This window comes from Schistocerca serialis, chromosome 4, assembly GCF_023864345.2.
Source record: "Schistocerca serialis cubense isolate TAMUIC-IGC-003099 chromosome 4, iqSchSeri2.2, whole genome shotgun sequence".
Taxonomy (NCBI): domain Eukaryota; kingdom Metazoa; phylum Arthropoda; class Insecta; order Orthoptera; family Acrididae; genus Schistocerca; species Schistocerca serialis.
The window spans coordinates 417,703,102-417,728,665 of record NC_064641.1 but is presented as its reverse complement, the minus strand read 5'-3'; the positions used below and the strand labels follow the sequence as shown (position 1 = coordinate 417,728,665).

At 47.8% G+C, this 25,564-nt stretch overlaps 1 long non-coding RNA gene and 1 other non-coding gene across 2 annotated transcripts in view; both read right to left on the bottom strand.

The window, feature by feature from the left end:
* Positions 1 to 2,371: 2,371 nt before the first annotated feature.
* LOC126476488 (5.8S ribosomal RNA) lies at positions 2,372 to 2,526 on the bottom strand. Its single transcript, XR_007587016.1, has one exon. It is a non-coding gene; the product is annotated as a 5.8S ribosomal RNA (ribosomal RNA).
* A 374-nt stretch (positions 2,527 to 2,900) lies between these two features.
* LOC126474986 (uncharacterized) overlaps positions 2,901 to 25,564 on the bottom strand; it is a 490,806-nt gene continuing 468,142 nt past the window's right edge. The window contains exon 3 of the long non-coding RNA XR_007586622.1: positions 2,901 to 3,167. This is a non-coding gene — a long non-coding RNA (uncharacterized LOC126474986). The remainder of the gene's footprint in view (positions 3,168 to 25,564) is intronic.

Below are 25,564 nucleotides of genomic sequence, written 5' to 3'. Positions count from 1 at the left end.
CCACGTGGCCCTCTCCCAGATTTACAAGGTCGGAGGGGAAGATCGGGACACCACTGCAACTGTGGTGTTCTTTGCGTTCCAAACCCGATCTCCCTGCTAGAGGATTCCAGGGAACTCGAACGCTCATGCAGAAAAGAAAACTCTTCCCCGATCTCCCGATAGCGTCTCCGGGTCCTTTTGGGTTACTCCGACGAGCATCTCTAAAAGAGGGGCCCAATTTGTATCAGTTCCACTGCCAGGTTCCAGAATAGAAACCGGATTCCCTTTCGCCCAACGGGGTCCAGCACAAAGTGCATCATGCTATTACAGCACCCATCAACATCCGATTTCTCCTAGGGCTTAGCATCGACTGACTCATGTGCAACGGCTGTTCACATGAAAACCCTTCTTCACATCAGCCCTCCAGGGCCTTGCTGGAGTATTTGCTACTACCACTAGGATCTGCACCAACGGCGGCTCCAGGCAGGCTCACGCCCAGACCCTATTGCGCCCACCTCCGCAACCCTCCTACTCGTCATGGCTTCACTGCAAGGACCAGCCATGACTGCCAGACTGACGGCCGAGTATAGGCACAATGCTTCAGCGCCATCCATTTTCAGGGCTAGTTGCTTCGGCAGGTGAGTTGTTACACACACTTTAGCAGATTCCGACTTCCATGGCCACCGTCCTGCTGTCTTAAGCAACCAATACCTTTCATGGTTTCCCATGAGCGTCGACTCGGGGGCCATAACTCGGCGTTTGGTTCATTCCACATCGTCAGTTCTGCTTATTAAAAGTGGTCCACTTTGCACTCTGATCCGAGTCGTTTGCTCGTGGCTTCAGCATATCAAGCAAGCCGGAGATCTCACCCAATTAAAGTTTGAGAATAGGTTGAGGTCGTTTCGGCCCCAAGGCCTCTAATCATTCCCTTTACCGGATGAGACTCGTACAAGCACCAGCTATCCTGAGGGAAACTTCGGAGGGAACCAGCTACTAGATGGTTCGATTAATCTTTCGCTCCTATACCCAGCTCCGACGATCGATTTGCACGTCAGAATCGCTATGGACCGCCATCAGGGTTTCCCCTGACTTCGTCCTGGCCAGGCATAGTCACCAACTTTCGGGTCCCAACATGTACGCTCTAGGTGCGCCTCACCTCACAATGAGGACGAGATGCCCCGGGAGTGCGGAGGCCGCCGTCCTGTGAAGGTGGGGAAGCCCCATTCTCCCTCGGCCCGTGAAAGGCAGGACCTTCAGTTTCATTATGCCTTTAAGTTTTGTACAGCCCAATGACTCGCGCACATGTTAGACACCTTGGTCCATGTTTCAAGATGGGTCGTGAAATTGTCCAAAGCTGAAGGGCCACTGACAGGAACCATTATCCCACCCGAGACCATCCTGAGCCAACAGTGGCGTGGGTCCGGGGCCAGGCCAAGAAGGTCCGTCATCCGAGAAGAGCCCTGCGCGCTTGCCATGCGCCTGAGCGACCAAAGGGGCGAATCGACTCCTCCATATACATCGCCGAGCAGCCAGCCAGGACACCGGGGCTCTGCCCAACAGATGCGAACCGAGGCCTGCAGAAGGACATGCTGCGCACCCGGGCCATAGGCCAGCACCCAGCATGTCGTGACGTCATACTAGCGGCGAGTTGAGAGGCAACCAGACATGACCCCGCCACGGATTACTCCACGTGGGAGGCCGGTCCCATCTGCCGAAGGCGGGGGCCAGTGGCAGGATGGGCGTGAATTTCACCAGTTTGATCTTTCGGACTTCTCACGTTTACCCCAGAATGGTTTCATGTACTTTTGAACTCTCTCTTCAAATATCTGTTCAACCGTCTATCATGGTCTATCGGTATCATGGTCATATTTATTCTCAGATGGAGTTTACCACCCACTTGGAGCTGCACTCTCAAGCAACCCGACTCGAAGGAGATGTCCCGCCGACGCTCGCACCTTCTGCTATGGGCCTGGCACCCTCTACAGGCCGCGGCCTCATTCATGTTGGACTTGTGTTCGGCGCGAGGCGTCGGGGTAGTGGACCCTCCGAAACACCACATGCCACGACAGGCAGCAGCCTGCGGGGCTCGGTGCTGGACTCTTTCCTGTTCGCTCGCTGCTACTGTGGGAATCCTTGTTAGATTCCTTTCCTCCACTTAGTAATATGCTTAAATTCAGCGGGTAGTCTCGCCTGCTCTGAGGTCGTTGTACGAGATGTCGCTCGCCACACAACCAGCCGGCTGTGCACTTTACCGTCACAGTACCAGTATGCGAACCGCCAGGCGACGGGCGCGCATCGCACGTTTAAGGAGACGCAGCCGGCCCCACAGACGGCCACGACACTCCGAGGTCTCCGAAGCGGGGCAAACGCCGCGCGCTTCAGTATACGTAATCGACCCTCAGCCAGACGTGGCCCGGGAACGGAATCCATGCACCGCAATGTGCGTTCGAAACGTCGATGTTCATGTGTCCTGCAGTTCACATATCGACGCGCAATTTGCTGCGTTCTTCACCGACCCACGAGCCGAGTGATCCACCGTCCTGGGTGATCTTTTTTAGTTTCCACTGTCTCTTTCAAAACAGTTGGACGGGCGGGACTGAGGCGTTTGACCGCCCCTGTTCCAGTATTTTGTCCAACTGTATCACGGCCGATGGGCGTCGTATGGCTCCACACCGGAGCGGACAGGCACTCGGGCAAAAGTCATTCAAAACCGGCGCTAGGCGCCAGGTGCCGCAGGCCAGCTGTTCCAGAGCTTCAGCGCTCGTACCACACAACATTTCCGTTAATTTTGAGAAGCACGCATGTTTCCGCACGCGGCACACGGCTGCTGCCGTACAGGTAGCGTGTTGCGCGACACAAGATGCACATCGAAAGACATGCAGTCTAGTCGGTAATGATCCTTCCGCAAGTTCACTTACGGAAACCTTGTTACGACTTTTACTTCCTCTAAATGATCAAGTTTGGTCATCTTTCCGGTAGCATCGGCAACGACAGAGTCGATGCCATGTACCAGTCCGAAGACCTCACTAAATCATTCAATTGGTAGTAGCAACAGGCGGTGTGTACAAAGGGCAGGGACGTAATCAACGCGAGCTTATGACTCGCGCTTACTGGGAATTCCTCGTTCATAGGGAACAATTGCAAGCCCCAATCCCTAGCACGAAGGAGGTTCAGCGGGTTACCCCGACCTTTCGGCATAGGATGAAACGCTGATTCCTTCAGTGTAGCGCGCGTGCGTCCCAGAACACCTAATGGCGTCACAGACCTGTTATTGCTCAATCTCGTGTGGCTAGAAGCCGTCTGTCCCTCTAAGAAGAAAAGTAATCGCTGACAGCATGAAAGATGTCACATGACTAGTTAGCAGGCTAGAGTCTCGTTCGTTATCGGAATTAACCAGACAAATCGCTCCACCAACTAAGAACGGCCATGCACCACCATCCACAGAATCAAGAAAGAGCTATCAATCTGTCAATCCTTCGATGTCCGGGCCTGGCGATGTTTCCATGTTGAGTCAAATTGAGCTTCAGGCTCCACTCCTAGTGGTGCCCTTCCGTCAATTCCTTTACATTTCAGCTTTGCAACGGTACTTCCACCGGAACCCAAAAGCTTTGGTTTCCCGGAGGCTGCCCACCGAGTCATCGGAGGAACTGTGGCGGATCGCTGGCTGGCATCGTTTATGGTTAGAACCAGGGTGGTACCTGATCGCCTTCGATCCTCTAACTTACGTTTTTGATTAATGAAAACATACTTGGCAAATGCTTTCACTTCTGTTTGTCTTGCGACTATCCAAGAATTTCACCTCTAACGTCGCAATACGAAAGCCCCCGCCTGTCCCTGTTAATTATTACCTCAGGTTCCGAAACCAACAAAATAGAACCGAGGTCCTATTCCATTATTCAATGCACACATTGTTCAGGCGGGTTTGCCTGCTTTAAGCACTCTAATTTGTTCAAAGTAAACGTTCCGGCGAACCGAGACACTCAATAAAGAGCACCGTGGTAGGATTTCAACAGGGTCCGCCTCGGGATGCACGAGCATGCACGAGGCGGTCGCACGCTTTCGTTTCGCCCCACCGGCTGATTGTCCCACGATACATGCCAGTTAAACACCGACGGGCAGTGAACCAACAGCGTGGGACACAAAGCCAACTACGAGCTATATAACAACAACATTAATATACGCTATTGGAGCCGGAATTATCGCAGCTGCTGGCACCAGACTTGCCCTCCAATAGATACTCGTTAAAGGATTTAAAGTTTACTCATTCTGATTACGGGGACTCGGATGAGTCCCGTATCGTTATTTTTCGTCACTACCTCCCCATGCCAGGAGTGGGTAATTTGCGCGCCTGCTGCCTTCTTGGATGTGGTGGCTGTTTCTCAGGCTCCCTCTCCAGAATCGAACCCTGATTCCACGTTACCTGTTACAATCATGATAGGCGCAGGTACCTACCATCGACAGTTGATAAGGCAGACATTTGAAAGATGCGTCAAAGTTATTCAGAGTCACCAAGGCAATCGGACTGGAGGAGCCATCCGATTGGTTTTGATCAAATAAATGCGTCCCTTCCTTCTCTGGTTGGGCTTCTGTTTTTTTTCTTTTTTTTCTCTTTTAAAAAAGAATTTTACTAACACAATACATCACAACTATATGAAAATACAAAAATAGCCCACCACCTCAATAATTAGTGGGTCTATGTATTATACTACTAAAGAATACAGCAAGTTCTACATTTCATTATTGTAACTGGCTTAATTGTGGACAAGGTTAATCTGATTAGGCTATTCTACTTTTCCAGTTTATTCTGTAGCAATTACAGGTGTGCCAGTTGGTATTACAAACCTACTATTTTAAGGCCTGCTCACTGAGCTAAACCAATATGAGCGTGCCCCTGGCACTGAGCTGGCCATGTCTGTGTTGTCGCCGTAGTCCCTACTTGTTAGTATTGTTAGTGTTCTAAGTCTACTACTACTGCTAATTGAATTAGTCCTATGTCTAAAGTAGAGTGCAGTTGTCGTAGCCTGGTGGGTGATGCACTCGCTGGCCTGGTCCAGTAGTGCAGCGGATTCCAGTCAAGGGAGACTGGCTTGCTCCGCACCCGGCGGTATGGCGAGTACATCTCAGTCTAATCCGGGTTCAATGTCATCCATCTTGGGTTCTTAAAAAGTCTCGCAAGATCTTCTGTGATACCTCATTTGCCAGTGTGTTGAGAATACTGAAGGTATTGGAATGTCGTATTAGGGCATAAGTGTCGTGATCAGGTAATTGTGCTCGCAGGTCATGCGCCACATCATCATATAATGGGCAGTCATAGATAATGTGCTCAGGTGTTCCGTCTTGAGCGCCACAGTCGCACGCTGGTGTAGCTCTTTTCCCAAACCGACATAGATATGTCGGGTGTGGTCCATTTCCTGTGAGAAAGTGCAATAGTCCCCTGTTTGGCTCGAAGTGGGTTATCCCAAGTCGCTCTTTGATATTTGGTAGCAGCTGAAAGACCCTTCTGCCAGTTTCTTCGTTCTCCCAAGATGTTTGCCATAACTCCTCCTCCCTTCTCTTTATGGCAGGTTTATCTCCTACCTGAAACCCCAAAATATCCCTTGTCTTGTCTATTTTTCCCTTAGTGATCCAGTACCATGCGGCTTGTTCTCTTGTCTTTATGTCTAATGGACATTATCCCATTAGCACCAGTAGAGCCCCCCCCCCCCCAGGAGTCGTTCTATAGGCCTCTACAGACTGTATTATCATGTTTCTTTGCACCCTTCTCACAGCCATGGCTGGCATCACCCTCATGAGCCTATGAGGCCAGACCCCACACACATAACCTACTACTGATGACAAGATGCTGTTGTGGTATAATTTTATGAGAGCAGGTGGCATTTGAAACCTTTTGTGACCGATGTTGATGAGGTTGTTCAGGGTTTCTATGGCGCGTAGTGTAATGGTTTCGATATGAGATGTATAGCTTCATTTTTCATCAATGGTTACTCTGAGATATCGCGCTTCGCGACGCCGAAGAACTGGTGTTCCATCTATTCTCACTGTAGGATTCCTGACCAGACTGCCTCTTAGGAGAAGGTATGGTGACTTATTTGGTGCGATTTTCATTTTGGCTTGTTGGCACCATTCAGCTAGTATGTTTATTGCTCTTTCTACTTTTGGTTCAAGTTCTTCACGGCTACGACCGCCGACCAACAGGAGGAGGTCGTCAGCGTCAGCTATCACATCTAGCACGTCCTTGCTGAGTTGTAGTTTTTCTAGCAGCGGTTCTACATTTACGTCCCAAAAGAGTGGCCCCAGTACAGAGCCCTGGGGACACCCCTTCGTAATTGTCTTGCTTATTTTGTCGCTAGGCGATGATAACCAGACCTCCCTGTCCATACAATAGCTCCTGAGACAACCATAGAGGGTCCCTGGGCACTCCTTCTCACACAAGTGGGAGAAGAGCAAGGGCCAGCACAGGTTGCCAAAGGCGCCACTGATGTCCACCATGATGCCGATCACATATTTGTACGGGGCAGAGCCACAGACCTCAGCCACCAGGGCGATTGCGTCAGATGCCGATCGCCCCGGCCAGAAGCCAAACTGCTTCTCGCTCACCCCGCACAAAGTCCTGTGTGTGGTCAGTCCGTCAGCCAATAGCTTCTCTAACAGTTTCCCCATTATGTCTAGGAGACATATTGGTCTGTAGGACTTTGGCTACATGGGATCTTTGTCCTTGCCCTTGTTTATGATGACCATATTTGCCCTTTTCCAGATCTTTGGGAATTTACCAGTCCTAAGACATTCGTTATATAAACCTGTGAGAGGTGCTATTAGCTGTGGGGCGAGGAACTGTACCACCTCCGCTACTATACCATCTGGCCCTGGTGCTTTCCCCCCTTTTAGAGACTTTATCTGTGCAGCAATTTCTTCTTCAGAATAAGGGTACACGCTGGTGTTGTTGGTGTACTCCTGCTGATCTGCCCTGCGGATCTGCTGTTGGGTCTCTGTTTCTCCATTTTCCTCACAATCTGGAAGTAGAGTCTGCAGGAGGACCTCAGCGGTCTCCTGCCAGGACTCTGTTGTTCTTCCAGCCTCTCTGAGAGTGGAGAGGACCGCTGGGGACCTTATCTTCTCCCTGACCAACTTGTAGGGAACTCCCCACAGGTCAGTTTCAAGTTGTCTTAGTACTTAGTCCTCCCAGCTCTTCATCCTTACCTGTTTTAATTCTTTCTGGAATGCTTCCTTCGCTTCTCTGTATTGCTGCAGCCAGTGTTGTTTTTCCGGCCAGATGGCACTTCGCTGGTAGTACTTCCTCGCCCGTCAGACAGACTGGCGCAGTCGTTCGAGGTCGGCAGTCCATGACGATGAGGAGGCCGGTACGGCCCTTCTCCTAGTCGGAACAGCAGATTTTACCGCCCTAACTACTGATCCCACCAGTTCCTCGGCGTACCTATCCACGTCCAGATCACCCTCGGGCAATATAGGAATACTACACTCTCGAGCCATGCGTTGCCAGTTGGTTTTACTAAAGTTGTACTGTGTTTCCCACCCCAGGTCCCAGCGGCACTCTTCCTGACTGAGTTGAAAGACGATCAGATTGTGATCGCTTGTGGTGACTTGATCTTTAACTACCCAACTTTGGATGTTACTACTGATGTTAGATGTGGCCAAGGTGACATCAATGTGGGTCCGTAATCCACCTCCACCTGTATAGGTGGGGGGATATCCTGGTTTATTGGCCACAACAAGCTGTTAGGTCATGATCAACTCTTCAGCCTTTTCGCCATTTGCATCTCTGGTGCCGCTGTACCATAGGGGGGATTTCGCGTTCATATCTGCCGGATTGTGGTGTTTGTGTTTTGGGGTTCTGGGTCATTAGCTGGCATGTGGGTGCTTAGTGTTGGGGTAGGTTGACTTGTTGTTGCTGATTGGGAGACAAAGTTTGTCGCTTCAGGGTTAAGTGTGGAGGTGACAACTGGAGGAGCATAATTTACAGGTTCAGCCTGTATGGTTATATCTTTTTTGGGTGTTGTTTGTTCGTCTGCTTCTTCTGCTGGTTCTATTTGTATACTTACACCTCTCACGGTTATTTATTCTTTCTTGATGTTCTGTACTTGATTTATAAATTCTTTGAATTTACGTGCTCTATCAGCGTCTCTTCTTTGTCTACTGGGGGATTTCCTTTTCTTAGCTGTCCTGCTTTGATTTACAGCGTCAGCCATAATCAGTTCTGGCTATTAAGCGCTGTTCCCACATCTTGTAAGTTGGGCAGTTTCTACCACATGCCCCACAGGACTTTTTACCTCTACGTGTACATGGCACACAAACGCTTGTTTTACTGCAGCCTTTTCAGAGGTGATCCTCAGAACCGCACCTGGAGCAAGCCGGCTTCCTAGAACAGTATTTGTGTATGTGGTCGATATCTGCACAGTTGTGGGACTCAGTTTGCATGTATTAGCTCTAGAATTACCACAGTTATCCAAGTAACGTGGGTACGATCTAAGGAACCATAACTGATTTAATGAGCCATTCGCGGTTTCACCTTAATGCGGCTTGTACTGAGACATGACTGGCTTAACATTTGAGACAAGAATATGACTACTGGCAGGATCAACCATCGAGCTGCATCAACTAGAGCTGAGCAGCCGGCCACCCAGGAGTGTGTCCTGGGGGCCCACGCGAACACGCAAGCGTCTGCTCAATTATTCCGCAAACAGGATGAGGCAGAGCTCCCCAGCACGATACACCTCGAAACCCTCTCAGGTCTCGTCGGCGCGCAGCGCCGTCCTAAGTACTTGGTCGGGTTCGAGAGAGGCGCAATCGCCCAGAGTTAGGCGAGTAGACGCTTTCAGTGCGACCACCCATGCTCCCAACTGAGCTTGCCGCTGCCAACAGAGGCCCGGGAGCGTGCTGTCGTAGCGTTGCCGGCGGGAGACAACACGCGCCACCTACGGTGACCGGCAGCTCCACCGCCAGCACCACAGAAGGGCAAAGCCCCACTTGGGTGCCGAAGCGAACTCTCCCAGCACAGCGCTCGCGCCAACACGTCCGCACAGCTGCCATACAAACTACCAGCGAGAACTGCTGGGGCGACCGAGCAGCAGACAGCGCCGCAGCGCCGAGTGCCGGGCAGCGGCGCATCCTCAACGCACACAGTCCTCAATCGGACCAGCATACTTCAGATGTCCACCGCGCTTCGCACCGAGCCCGTGAGGACCGACTTTGGCCGCACGGCGCCGCGCACAGGGCGCGCCGGCGCGCGGCTGCGCTGCCTGCTGCGTCCGCGCAGCTACCGGCCGGCACGCCAGGCGGTTCCCACTCACTGGGCGCGGACAGTCCCACTGCGTATCGCTTCACACCAAGATCCCCCTCCCCCCTTCCCTCCATTCACGTTCGTGGATATGGTGGGTATCACTGAAACAACCGATTAGTAGCTGTACCGATCGTCACCCTCACTGATTCACATCCAGCGAGAACAACTGCACCACAACAAGTTACCAGTTGTTCATTTGTGTAACTTCACCAGCAAACGTAGACGTCCATCCCCATTTGCAAATTCTACGATTATTGCACGCCTGTCTGTTAGGTGGCATGACACACTACATCCACCCACAGACACGCAACAAAATGTGCACGACTAGAGAACACGTGGAAGGTGGCCCGCATACGTATGCGATGTCCATTGCGCGACTGACCGTCAACCGGCCTCTGTAGCGTGTCACAGATGTGAAACGCGGTGCACCATGCTATCACGTTGTGTGAGAAAATACGACTAAATCGGAATACACGTGTCACTATATCAACAGACGGCTCACACTGATCCCCATCCAGGGCGACACGCAATGCCTTCGTCCGTTCCTCCCACACGTCACTACAGTGTACTGCAGTGCAATCTAGCTGTAATGGGGAGACGAGACAAGTAGCATCGTGTACAATATATGGACCTTGTGGTTCACCGTTGTTGGGCACAGCCATTGTACGGTCACACATGTGCCACGGTGTATCATTCAGTAAGTAACGACCAATGTGCAGTACAGTTTGTGGGTTAGGCGTACAACATCAGCGGACAGTGGACACAGGCTGTACCACGACATACACTGATTGCGTCGGTATGCAAATGCCAGTGAAAAGCTGCGAAGCTCATTGAACACGCAAACTCCTGACTGACCAGCTTGAGAAGGCAAAAGGGCGATATAGTCCAGCTGCAGTATATATTACAGTGAACAGTGTGAGCATCTGCAAAGTAATCAACACTCGCAAGGTGTTGACGTGGGGGTATGCACCGTAACATGAAGCGATACGCAGGACACCAGACAGTGCAGGTAGCGATCTAGCGATCTATGTTGGAGGGTTGCTGTTAGGCAACACTACATTTAACGATTCGTTTTACCATTACACGGCAGGTTAAGGCAAAATGTGGGTTAGGTTAAGGCACAGTATGGGTTAGGTTAAGGCGTGGGTTAGGTTAAAGCGCAACGTGGGTTAGGTTAAGGCACAACTTGGGTTAGGTTAAGGCACAACTTGGGTTAGGTTAAGGGACAACTTGGGTTAGGTTACGGGACAACTTGGGTTAGGTTAAGTGACAACTTGGGGTAACGGTCGGTGTATGGGGCTAGGGTTCGTTCATAGTGAGGATGGTTGTCGGCTGCCTCAAGCAGCGCCAGATATGTCAAGTCAGAATGCACGTTTGGCTGATGTCAGGTGGTGGGTCAGTTCCATGCCTTTCCCAGGGGAGTGGCAGAACTGTGTCTTTCATTCCTGGTATTGTCTGTGTTGTGGCACAAGGTATTGGGGTGATGTTGGGTGCACCACTGTGTAGGACATGTGTGAGTGTTGTTGGCTGATTTGAGCAATATTGCTTGTGGGTGGAGTGCGACATTCTGTCTTATTAGTGGACGTCATGTTCTGGTTGTCATTGTTTGGATGGTGGGAGGATACACTGGATGTTGTTCCATGCTAGTGCTTTAGTGTTGTGGCTGTGTCTGTTACAGGCAGAGTGTACTGTGTGATAGAGTGTCTGGGTGAAGTGGGATTCACATTGTGTTCACCAACTTAGAGCATGTATAGGGACAAAATTCCAAATTTGTGAAACACACATAACCCACTTTCTGACACTTTTGAGTGGGTGTATTAAGGCTAACTATCTCTGCTATTAGTACTACAGAACTGGTTTATTAAAGCATGCACACTATCTATTTATTATGCAACATTGTGCTCTATATGAATGATCGGCCTCTAAACCTCTCTGGAATCTTGCCAGAGAGTTGCCCATCCCTAGCGACATGGAGGCGGGCCGCTACTACTAGAAGAAACCACTCCATTTATACTACTCTTTTATTCCCCCCTACAACTACTAGCTACTACAATTCAAAGACTTAACCAAACGTAGTATTTACGTATCTACAATTGCGCATTAGATCTGAAGCGCATTTACCCTCTCACAAGGTAGGCTCGCTGGGCCTCCCTTGAGATTTTATTCACTCATTTTGCGAAGTTGCTAAACAATTCGCCAATTGTTAGTATATCATTTATATCCCTTGTCTGCAGAAACTGTCTCTCAACTGAGACAGCCTGTTCGTATATTGGACACTCAAACACTGTGTGTTCTGGCGATCCTGTGTGGGCACCACAGTCACACTCTGGTGTTGGCCTTTTACCTACTTTATGCAGGTACCTGGGGTAGGGACCGTGGCCTGTAAGGAAGTGGACTAGGCCCTGTGAGGGCTTCATTATCTTGTTCTTTAGTCTTTCCCTTACTGTGGGTAGAAACCCATGGACTCTACGGCCTGTACTGGACCCATCCCATTCGTCCTACCAAATGTCAACTATTTTTTCTCGAATGGATTTGACGCTTCCCAGAGGAGTGCCCATTATATTTTGCACCATGTCGATGTTCTGTTTGCGCAGCCAGTAGGAGGCTGCGTGCTGCCTTATTATCAGGTCTAGTGGACATAGACCCACAATTACCAACAGGGCATCTGTTGGACTTGTGTTGAATGCTCCAATGTATCACAACAGAACGTTCCTGAGTATTCGCCTGACAGCAGCGGTAGGTCGCACCAGAGCTAACCTGTATGACCACACACTGGATGTTTGCCCTACTATTGGTGCCTATATACTGTTGGGATAGATATTTATTGCCTTTGACGGCAGATGAAACATTCCTTGTCCAATTGATATTATCTTATTGAACAGAGCTAAGGACTTTGTCGTTATTTGCTCAATATGTGGAATGATACTACAATTCTCATGTAAATATACCCCTAGGTAACGGGCATATCTCTGTCGCGACACTGCCTGGCCATTAATTCTAACTGTTGGGTCCCTATTTAACTTGCCTTTTAAGAGCATATATAGCGATTTTTGTGGTGCAATAGACATTTAGTCTTCTCACACCAGTTGGTTAACAGTCCAATAGCCAGTCGTGATCGATCTTCGATCACATTGCGAGTGTCACCTTCCACTAGAATTGCGAGATCATCCGCTTAAGCAACGACACCCAGAACTGCAGTCGCTCCCTGCAGGACGATCAACAATGTTTCCATGTTGATATCCCAGAAAATGGGACCACACACGGATCCCTAGGGACAACCACGGGATACTCTTTCAGATACGATGGCTCCAGGAGCCGTTATTTTAGCAGTTCTTCCAACACAGTAGGCCTCCAGACAGCCATACAGCAGCTACGGGCACCCAATCTCTCTTAGGCTAGAGAAGAGTGCCAGCCACCACAGGTTGTCGAAGGCCCCTGAGATGTCTATCATTATGCCAAGAACATACTTCGATGTTGCAGAGTGAACAATCCGGCAAACCTCATTGATCGCATCCTGAGTGGAGCGAGCCTTTCGGAATCCGAACTGCCTATCACTCATACCGTGCAGAGTTCGGTGACTCAAAAGTCGGTCAGCCAGCAACTTCTCAAATGCCTGGCCCATTACATCCAGCAGACACATAGGCCGATAGGATTTCGGCATCGTTGGATCCTTATCATGGCCTTTCCTGATAATTACAACTTCTGCAGTTTTCCACTTTGGTGGATAATATCCCTCCACAGGGATCCCATCAGGAGCAGGTGCCTTCTTTCTTGCAAAGGTGTAGATGGCTGCTTCTACCTCTTCTGCAGAGAAGGGGTTAACGTTTGTATCGTTAACGTACTGATTCGAGAGCACCTGACGTATTTCCCACTGCTCGTGCGAGTCCTGGTCCTCGATGTCATCTGGTAGTAGTGTTTCAACAGCAGTCTTCCTGTTTCTTCCCAATTCTTGGTCGTGCCACCATCCCCAGCACGTAGTGTAGACAACATCATGGGCGATCCAATTTTTTCTCGAACGATTTTGTAAGGAATCCCCCCAAGAGTCTGTTCCCAACTGATCGTTCAGAAATCGTTCCCAGGACAGGCGCCTTACACCGTCCAACTGATCCTTTCCCTTTGCTTCAGACGACGATAAATACGCAGGTGGTATTGCCGTTCATCATGGGCAAAGCTTCTTTGGTAGTTGCTTCGCGCCCTTCTGACCGATCGTTTAAGCATAGTCAATACTTGTACCATTTTAAACATCTCCGTAATCTGTTCTTTGTATAAGTCTATCTAAGAACATCTTGTGGGTTGGACAATCTTTCGGTCCACAACACTTACGGCCTCGTCTTCTGCATGGTACACATACTGCTGCTTTGTCCTTATTAGAACAGCCTTTCTTAATGTGTCCAGACAGGCCACCATGGCCGCATATGACATCGGGTTGCAAACAATACTTATTAGTATGATTTATGTCCTGACACTTGGTGCATCGTGGCACCGTGAGGTAATCCTTTATGTTCAATGCAGAGTAGCCAACATACAACCGACCCACTCTCGTTAGTAATTTCCATAAACTTGGCGAGACTTCTACCACGTGGTGTACTGTTAACTTATCACGTGGACCTACTTTGAAGCGTAACTTGAACTGTTCGTCAAATTCTCCTCTTGACATGTTCACATCAAAATTTTGTGTATATATTGCGTCAACCAGATTGTCTGTTGTCATGAATGTTGGTACATCATACAGACACGTCAAAGGTCGACACTTGCGTGGAGGTTCACACTTCACTCTGTTACTTAATTGTTCATTGGTTCAAATGGCTCTGAGCACTATGGGACTTAACTGCTACGGTCATCAGTCCCCTAGAACTTAGAACTATTTAAACCTAACTAACCTAAGGACAGCACACAACACCCAGCCATCACAAGGCAGAGAAAATCCCTGACCCCGCCGGGAATCGAACCTGAGAACCCGGGCGTGGGAACGAGAACGCTACCGCACGACCACGAGATGCGGGCAATTGTTCATTGTTTAGTATCTTTTGACAGTCCTCTTGTGAGGCCGTTTCTACTATCAGCACGTTCTTTGCAGTACGAACATTGTTTATCTTTATCTTATCCTTCTTCGGATCAATGCACTTCTCAAATGCTGACTTAACAGCCTTAATGTCACCGCCAGGTTTAGGTTTTATGAATACTGTAGGAGTAACATTTTTGATGTTCTCCTGTATAGTTTCTTTCGTTGTCGGTGCCTTGGCAACTGGGGCTCTTGCAACCGCAGCATAAGTCGGGGCCGGTTGTCCTCTGAGTCTTTCATTTTTCTTTTCTAGTTCAGTTACCCTACCCTCTAACTGAGAGTGGTCGATTGCTCAGTTGGCTACAAAGTCCCTAATATGATTGATAGCATAATTACTTACCTTCTATTTTTAATGCTGATATCCAGTAGTCTTAGGAATTTCGCATGCCACTCAGCGACAGATATATTCTCAAGGCTCGATACTTCACCAGTATCTAACACATTAATACTCTCTTCATTTTCAGCCATTGTTGAATAATTAGAGAGTGAAAAAATGGAGGCCCGTCTCTTGCTCTGGAGCGGCCTCTCTGACATGGGGGGAGGCTATATGCAGCTCGCTCACTGGTCCCTCCCCTTGACCAAGAGCTATCAATAACTGAGCTGCCAGGTTTAGCACGCCGAGGGTACAGCGCACTAGTCCTCTTCAACAGCCACATCACCACAGTTTTCACCCCCTCCCTTATCGGCGAATGCCATTCGCATTCCGGGAGAGCGGATTCACTCTCCGTCCTTCGCCCCTACTAGGCCAGGTTCCCACCAAAGGCCAAGGACCCGGTCCTACTTAAATGCCAGGCCAGTCCCCCAGACGTTTGGAGGACTGGACCAATCTAACCTGATGGGGACTTGTCACCACGCCCCGGATTGGCAGAGCATGCCTTGGAGTCCAAGACAAGGCGAGTGGCCTTCGCTGACTTTAGGCAGGATCCCACCACAACAAATGCAGCCATCAGAACCAGTGTACAAGTTGTTCAGCACACCGTCGCGCCACTGCCCTTCAGTTGCCCGAAGGCTTAACAGCTCCACCTCAAGAAGGCAGGTAAGGGCACTTGAGAAGGAGAGGCTGTTCGAGACGCATCCTTCCCCACACTGCCTTTTACCAACCAAGAGCCCGCACACCATGAGGGCCCACAGTATGAGACAGCTGGAGCGTATAGGGACAGCGGGATTTTGGCATATGGGATATCACTCTTCATGAAGTGGAAGATACAGGGGTGGAATGCAACGTAGGAGTGCGGTCAACCACTTGTTATGGCACGGCCACTGGATTTGGGGCACCTGTGGTGGACAGAGGGTGCAGGCTTTTTGCTTAGGGTCGTAAAATGGACACTGTGGGCGACATCGACATCATAGTAGGCTTGGCGTCTCATAGATGGCTGTATCGTCGTTGGAAGCGGAGTGGAGGAAGTAATTATTCGAGAGACTAATAGATGGTGGTATTGTGTGCTGGATGTGGTGTTGTTAAATTCTTGTAGATGGAGGTACTGCATGTGGTTTCGTCATATTTGGATAGATGGCGATACAGTGTTTCAGCACTATGGCGGGTGCAGTTTCATTTGATTCCTATAGATGGAGGTATAGTTTCTGGACTGCATGTGAAAGTAGTTTTGTCACATTCTCCTAGATGGCTTTGTTGTGCCTGTGAGTGGCATTGTCGACGTCGTTGTGTCGGCGACCAATAGATGGCGGTATGGTGTCGTCACGAAATAGACAAGTGAGTAGCGTGGGTATTTCACACATGGCGGTATCGTCTGTTTTGTGATGTTTATTGTGGACGTCGACGTCGTGACTATGAGGGGCCGAATGCGTTGTGTATGTAACATTCGTCGGTATAGTACGACCATTATTTATTTATTTATTTATTTATATTTGTTATGTCTTTGTGGATGTTACTTATTTGGTTTATTTATTCATTTCCTTGTTTATTTTGTGATTTCGTTTATGCGCGTACAAATATGCCAATCGTACTGCGTTTATATTCTATTACGTTTCTTGGGTAGCTGCCTAAAGCCTCGACACACTGTCACTCCCCTATGGACTTATAACCAGCCACACTAACTGCCCCAGGGACTTGCCAACGACACACCCTATCCCAAGTCTATTTTCTTACAAAATATCTTGTGTTATTATATTTTATTTCACATGCATAGTTATAAGGTATTGTTGCTCACTGTACTGTGGTGTACGTTATGTTACCACACGTCGCTGGGGCTGGCGAAAACGCACCGTTGCCTGCCTGGCACCGCGACCGACACACGGCACCTACACAACATCGTTGCCTCCACGCGATGCTCTGACCAGTGGGCCAGCACCGCCCGTCACGCACCCATCACTGGCAGACAAAGCGATACACTGTAGCACGGCAGAACACAACGCGCCTGGCCGCCGCCGCTCCCGCGGGCATGGAGGCGGCACCCATCACAGCTCCCCCACCAACGGCAAGGGTCCCGCAAACCGATACGCCTAAGCCTGCCGCACCCAATGCAGCGCCCCGGGTGTGGTGCGACCGCACAAACCGATACGCCCAGAGGAACGAAACACGAAATACAAGCAATAAGTCACATGTGCCCCTGGCGTCCAGCCGCGAGAGTCCTGTCTTGCGACAAGACGAATCCCCCAAGCTAGGGCTGAGTCTCAACAGATCGCAGCGTGGCAACTGCTCTACTGAGTACAACACCCCGCCCAGTACCTATGTCGTCTACAGACGATTCCGAGTCCTGACATCGAAATATAGACACCCATGGTCGACCGGTAGAGGCAGGGCAGTGCCGGGAACAGATCCCTGACAGCGCCGCCCGAGTGCCCCGTCTGGCAAACAAGTTGGGCCCGTACGGCACTGCATCATGTGGGTCGACCGCGCCTAGTAAAGTCACGTATTTTCGAGCCTTTCGACCCTCGGGACTCGTTAGCAATATCGTTGCCACAATGGCTAGACGGGGTTCTGCCTTAGAGGCGTTCAGGCTTAATCCCATGGATGGTAGCTTCGCACCACCGGCCGCTCAGCCGAGTGCGTGAACCAAATGTCCGAACCTGCAGTTCCTCTCGTACTGAGCAGGATTACTATTACAACGACACAGTCATCATTAGGGTAAAACTAACGTGTCTCCCGACGGTCTAAACCCAGCTCATGTTTCCTATTAGTGGGTGAACAATCCAACGCTTGGCGAATTCTGCTTCGCAATGATAGGAAGAGCCAACATCGAAGGATCAGAAAGCAACGTCGCTATGAACGCTTGGCCGCCACAAGCCAGTTATACCTGTGGTAACCTTTCAGACACCTCTTGCTGGAAACTCTCCAAGCCAAAAGGATCGATAGGCCATGCTTTTGCAGTGCCTATGTGTACTGAACATCGGGATAAAGCCAGCTTTTGCGCCTTTGCTCTACGTGAGGTTTCTGTCCTCGCTGAGCTGGTCTTAGGACACCTGCGTTATTCTTTCACAGATGTACCACCCGAGTCAAACTCCCTGCCTGGCAGTGTCCTCTAATCGGATCACACGAGGGAGTAAACTGCGTCGCACACGCGGACGCGCCGACACACACGGGACGCAAGGCATGTGCAGGCTTGCACCCACAAGCTCGTGCACGCTTGCACCCACACGCACCGCACACTGTGGTGCACAGACATGGAGCCGCAGCACGAACGCAACCCTAACACGCTTGGCTCGAGAACACTGTGACGCCGGGTTGTTATATCATGACACACGCACTCTGCATAACTGAGTAAGTAAAGAAACAATGAATGTAGTGGTATTTCACCAGCGATGGTGCCATCTCCCACTTATGCTACACCTCTCATGTGACGTCACAGTGCCAGACTAGAGTCAAGCTCAACAGGGTCTTCTTTCCCCACTAATTTTTCCAAGCCCATTCCCTTGGCAGTGGTTTCACTAGATAGTAGAAAGGGACTTTTTTTTTCATTGAATACAACATAAGACTTGCTACCTAGAAATTACTACAGCAGGTCATACATAAAGAATTATTACACTATTGGCATGTGTGAATTACATAATTATTTTTATTTTTCAGCTTTCTTAGCCTCATCTGTGAGTTACCCGTCCCTAGGGCAGTGGACCCGGGCTGCTACTACATGCCAAACCACTTCCAATACAATTCTTTCAATTAATTAATTTTTATAGTGAAAGCCTAACTACCAAGAAAATAGACTGGAGTGTATAGAGGAAATTAGAGGAAGTGTAAAAGACCCATCACCAACCTAACCTACCCCAAGATGTGATACAACTCGGCAAGTGCCTTGTCTATCAAATCTATGCCTCATGTACACTTGCCAAGGTCTAGGTAGATCTTCGAGACCTGGCATCCCATGAAGCACCGGTCTTGTGTAGCATCCTGAAGAACTACATCCTGTCCATTTAGCCACAACATGTAAAACATCAGAGTAATCTCTGGCAAACATCATGTCATGACAACCCTAGGATTTGTGCTGACCATAGCTTATTAAGCATGAAATCAATTGTCCAAAAATTTAAACACAATCATAAATGTACTAAGTGTATTGTAGCATCGAAAATGCCTGAGCTACTGGATAAACTAGGTTAGACCACATCTTATTTAGCATGAAATCAATTATCCGCAATTTAAGCACAATCATAAATGTACTAAGTGTAGTGTAGCATCCAAAATGCGTGAGCTACTAGCTAAACTAGGTTAGACACTACTCTAAATATCATTGTTCATCGCCGTGAATCCCGCCGCAGCACCCCGCCGTCACGATGCCCGTCGCCGCCATCTACCTCGTCGCCAGACTCAGAGGAAATATGTCCCTGAGCCTGTCGATCCGCCAGATAGGCAGCCCACGCACGGACACGCGGAGCGTACCATAAGAAGCGACGGCGATTGTGAATGTTCATTGGTACTGATGGGGTTCGTTCTGTAGCATTTCCTTCATCTGGGGAATTCCCACGCCGTGCTCTCGTCGCCGCTGCAGGTCACAGGGCTGCTGGATCTGCGAGTCGCCGTCGATCCGTTCTTCTTGCTGCCTGCTGTGCTGCTCTTCCCCCTGCCATCACATACACACGCATCTGCTTAGCAGAAAACTCATCTGAAAAAACACGCAGTACAGTACACGCGTCTACGTCTCGCACGATTTCAGACACATTCTTACTACGTAAAATGTGAAGTAATTCCGTCGCCACATCATTTTCTTGACACATATATACCATGTTCTCTGGATCTCCCTCAGCACCATACATACAACTATTATTATCTGAACTATTGATTTTATGTAAGTATGTGTGATATGGACCATGTCCAGTAAGGAAATGGACCATACCCCTACTCACATTTATATGTCGCATCCAGTGACGTTCCCTGATGTCCGGGAATATTTCATACACTCGTCTACCCGTATTGATGTTGTACCAGAATTGTTGCCTCTCTCTGTCCATCCAGTGCTTGAGCTCTAATTTATTTTCTATTCGCGCACCTGTGATTGCCTCTACTTTGTCAGCTTTGCCCCTCCGCAGCCAGTAAAGTGCTCCTCAACGTTTGATTTGTAGGTCCACAGGGTATAGATCTAGGATCACCAACAGTTCCTCCACTGGCGTGGTTTTGAAGGCTCCTGTTATTCTAATGAGAACACTGCGTTGCATTCTTCTCAGATGCCTAACTGGTTGCACCTGCCGCTGCTTATGTGCCCAGGCACTTGCCCCGAATGACACAATCGACATTAAGATAGCCTCATGATAAATTCTAACAACATTGATGGGTAATTTGTAATTGGAGGTAGCAATCGTACAGATCTTGTTCATAAGGTTCAGTGCCTTCTGGCACACCAATTTAATGTGTGCACTAGAGTTCAGCCCCTCATCTAGGTGCAGCCCAAGATATCTGCAAACTGTCTCCCTGCTAATTGGAGTGCCTTGCAATTTGATGGAAGGACCTCTACCTGCAGATAATTTACCTTTTAACAATATGTATTTAGTTTTGCTAACCGCTATTTGAAGTTTATTGTAAGTACACCACTCACTTACAGTTTTTAACACTGTAGTTGCTTGATTTTCAATTAAATTTCTAGAATCGCCAGTTATGATTACTAGCAGGTCGTCTGCATATGCTATTATACCAGCTACGTTTTCGTTATTTTCCAATATTTCCAAGAGTGGTTCTGTCAAGATATCCCAGAATATAGGGCCACAAATGGAGCCCTGGAGGCATCCCTTACTAATGTGCCTTATTATTGTGTGTTCTGGTGATCTCCATATTACCCTTCTATCCGTGCAGTAATCAAGCATCGACTTTGGAGTTCTTAGCTCTCGCAGTCTTGCTAACAGCGAAGGCCAGAACAGATTATCGAAAGCACCCTGTATGTCAATCGTCACACCGACAACATACTTCGCCAGTGAGATTGAAGTTATATGTAATGCTTGATTAACCGCATCATCTATCGACCGTCCAGCCCGAAAACCATACTGACATTGGTTGAGCCCATGGAGCTCCCTATGATTGCTCAGCCTTCCACACAACAACCGTTCCTGGACCTTCCCCATAGTATTCAGCAGGCATATTGGACGGTAACTCTTCACTAATTTCAGATCTCTGTCTTCCCCTTTTTTGATAATGGTTGCCGCAGCGATCTTCCATACCTTTGGTACTCTTCCCTGCAAGAGGCACTCATTAAAAAGAGCTGTTAGATATGGCACGATTTTACTTTTCAGTTGTTGTAACGTTTCTGCTGTGATCTTGTCTATTCCGGGGGATTTATTTTTCTTCATGGAGTCAATAGCACGACGCACTTCCTCCTGAGCAAATGGTACAACCACTCCTTCACCTGGATACTCCTCTTGCATCTTCTGTCTCAAGAGTGCCTGGTGTTCATTATCTGAAGCTGGATCATCACTTGGGAGTAAACATTCTATTAAATATTCTGCCAAGTCTCGCCACCCTGATGTGGTAGAACCATCTGCCTTCTGAAGCGTCAACAAGGGGAGAGGTGTCTTAAGCTTCTCACTCACAATTTTATATGGTAAGCCCCATATATTCGTTTGAAATTCCTTTTTGACGAAGGTTTCCCAGTGCTTTATTCTGGTATTGATTAATTCCTCCTTATAAACTGCTTTGATTTCCCGATGGATTAGTAAACTTCTCTGCTTCTCTCTGTCACCAAGTGACCTCTGATATGCACGCCGTGTCCTACGAGCATTTCTCTTTAATTCTGTTAGTGTGGAACTCCATGGCACTTTCGAGTCTCGAAAGAATGGGGTCCTTAGGTACGAAGGTATTCATAAGGTTTTGTATATGTACCTGTATTGTTTCTGCTGCCAAATCAATGTCAAAGCCATTTCCCACTGGGACCTGTAGTTGAAAATCCTCCATCATGCGCTCCCAGTCTGCTCTTTTATAATCGAAGTAGGTTCCTATATAATTCTCGTCCCTGTTTACGTTGCTTACGCTTACAAGGCTAAAGGTAATCATATTATGATCACTTGTAGTCACTCTGTTCAGTACTTGCCAGGCCTGTATCCTATTTAGCACACTACCATTAGCCAACATAATGTCAATATTAGATTTTGCCCCTGCCCTATTATGATAAGTTGGTGGAAACCCGGGTTTATCCACAATTATTAAGTTCTGCTCCGCAATAGCATCCTGTAGTTCAAGTCCTCTCTCGTCAGTTTCTCTACTGTTCCATAGTACAGATGTAGCATTTGCGTCAATTGTGAAAATGTGGTATCTGTTACCTCCAACCTCGTTGGCTCTTATCATTTTATAGAGATAGGGTTGTATCTCATGTGCATATTGAAAGTACAGGTTAGTTAAGAGATAGACACCCTCAGTTGACGTTAGCTCCACAGTAACAGAGTGTTCGTCATTTACCTGAGCATTTGTTGTCACTGAAACTTCTCTTTTCCGTACCACAACAGCCACCATTGGGTTCTCTCCGTACATGATCACTCTTGCACCCATGGGGCAATGTACCAGTTTCCCTTTCGTAGTGTAAGGCTCCTGGATACATATAATATCCAAACCTCGATCTTCCACGACCTTCCATATTTCTGTCATTACGGTGGTGCTACGCATAGCATTAATCTGAGCAACAACTATACCTAAATTCCTCCTACTCATTAAGGCTGTCTGACATGATTATAAAATCTAAAGCCTGTCTTGTCGTACTCATAAACTCTTCTACCGTAACACTCCACAAATTCCTTGTAGAGCTCCTCTTGATCAAATTTTTCTTTACGTCGGGTATATGCCCTCTGAAGTATCTCACCCAATTCTTTCTTTCCAGTTGGTAGATTATTACATCGCAAAAACAGCCTGTCGGCAGTTCCTGGATATGGAAACCGATTGTATTTCCTTTCGGATGCCCTATTCTGACAATGTGCCTAAGGGCTACAACTAATACACTCATATCTTCTAATCTAGAGAGTCTGTAATTCTCTTCAAGATCAACATAAATCGATTGAGGATCAAAATTTTTACAATCATTTCCCTCATTTGTTGTAGGCTTCAGTGTGTCTTTACTGTCTGTAAAGTCGGTCTAAGTACTAGTAGTGATCATGTCGGGTTTATGACAGGACTCGATAGACTTTTTGCTTTTGCTCTTTAACTTCGACCTAATCTTGGAGAGAATTCCATGATTTTCAAGGCCAGCGTTGATACACATTTTACTCCCTGCACCGCTAGAGCTAATGGTGCTGTCCTGAATAGATGAAGAAAGATTTTTCTCCTGTTCCTGGGGGAAAGTACTAACGTCTGTGATGTTGTTCTTATCGGTATCAACTATATTCTGATCATTATTTTCACTATTGCCTAACACACGATCTGACTTATCCTTAAAGTACATCTTATCTTCACTTATAGCTGCCATTTCGTCCTCTAATGTGTTAACATCCACACAGTGTGCTAGTTCTAAAGTATGTAGAGGTTGTCTGTTCTCACGTAGCATGTTCCTCCATGCTATTGCCCTACGCCTATTCCTAAGCCTCATAGAGGGTGGCTTATGCTTCCTACGTGTCATATTCTTATCAGCTATTTGTGCAATTTCCTGACATTTGAAGTCTCTACCTGGTATGAACTCTTCACTGTATGGTGATAGATTACTGTCCTTTATCTGTACTTTCGATTAGTCTACGCAAATATAGCTGATAGATAGAGCACTGAGGACCTGGTGTATTGCACACCTTGCCTCTCGAAGAACACGGAATACACTTTGCTGGCTTATTTGAATTTGGACAACTTGTTTTTTGGTGGTTGTCTTCACCACAATGTGAACACACAAAGGACTTCACAGTACACTTTGCACTTCTGTGACCGAAATTCTGGCACTTAAAACATTTGAAGGCAAAATAGTCTTTCACAGACAGTGATCTAAAATCCACATACACTCGTTTTGCTCCCACTAACAGTTTCCTCACTCTTGCACTTACTTGAAAAACATGGTTTACCTCCACCTTTCCTTTAGGACCAGTCTTAAAACAGGGTCGCATTTCTTCAGAGATCTCTTGTTTGCTTATCTTGTCAGCAAGATTTTGCTGCCAGATTGTCTCTACTAGCTCCTGCTCACCGATTTCACTTGGCACATAATAAATAATGATAACAGGACACTTCTTCCTAGGTGGCTCGCACTTCAAAGTTTCAGCGACTTTACTGTTTGTGGAGATCTTTTGGATATCAGCAGGGGATTCAGTTTCAACAATGAGAACACTGTTCACAGTGAGCATATTTTTAATTTTAATTTGCTCTTTTCTTGGGTCAATCATACTTATAAACCTCTGCTTTGTTACTTTTGCATCACTCTCATCTTTTGATTTCACGAATAGTGTATTCGGCGCCTTTGCTTGTGCAGACGCTATTTTGGCTTTCGTGGTGGGTATGTACTTACTTGGTTTTGCTACAACTTCAGCAAATGAAGGTGCAGCCACTTTTGGGATCTCGTCTTTAATGGTCTTGTTTTCTTTAGAGATTCCATCACTTTTCTCAACGAGTGTCTCTCGCAGCCACTGGTTTTGCTCAACGAGCTACTCGTTCCTACCAACTAATTTGCATTGGTACATCGCCCACAATGCGAGCTTGTTCCGCAATTCACTCATTACATTTGCTGTAATCTTTTTGGTAGGTGTCATGAGTTCATCTATGAATTCCAAAATGTTAGTATAATAGTCCTCAGCATTATTTAATTTGGTGCCCCCACCACTTTCATCCCCCACATTTCCTTCCTCGTCCTCTGAGGATGACATTATGCCAGCATATAGCACAGTCTATTGGACGAACTGTGAGCGCACACAATATCTCGCAACAGCGAGGTAGGGTGCGTCGATCTACTCTATTTACCCAAAGTCTGGCCCACTCTCACTAAGAGTGAGATAGAGTCGGATTCAGCGTTTAGTGATAAACTGATGTTATACTTGTCCGTGGTACAACGATCAAACAAACAGTCGCCCAGAGACTCGTGGTACACAGATCGAACTAATGTCGTTTCCTACCGCCTGTGGTACACAGGTCGAACTACTGACGACCGTGGTACAAAGATCGAACTATGCACGCCTGTGGTACACAGATCGAACCATGTCAGACAATTTTAAAGGTTAATTTACTACTGATACAGTTATTTTATCAAACTTAGTCACAGATTAGATCACTTAAAACGTGATTTACCGCTCTAGGTGCAGAAGCATACCTGCTGCATCAGAGTTATCTGCAGATATCTGGAGGGAGACTGTACAGGTTAGGATGTTCAAAATCGGTGTCACAATCAAATAGTCACAATCAAGAGTGAAACCAATACTCACAGTTCACACGCTAGAAGAATCTCTAAGCTCAGAAGCGACTAAAGAACAGGAACCACACATCAACACAGATAATTCGTCCCACTGTTGAGGTTATGGCGCAAAACGCACCTCTTCAATCACACGTTTCGACAGTTCTCGAATACAGACACGAACACGTCCACGCGAAACGCGGCTCGAATCTGACGATATCGAGAAGAACTCCCGCGAAACAGCGAAGTGCGATTACTTCACACACAACTACAGATTTTTTCTCAAAGCATAATCGACGCAACACACCATGGCAGCCATAGGGACAGCGGGAATCTCGTTAATCCATTCATGCACGTCACTAATTAGATGACGAGGCATCTGGCTATTCCAGCCGTCTTTGTTCCAAAGGAATAATACATACATAAATAAATAAACATGGCACAATAGGTTTGTCGGTGTTGTGTACCTCGCCATGTCCACCACCGAGATGGGGACTTACAGGGCAAACA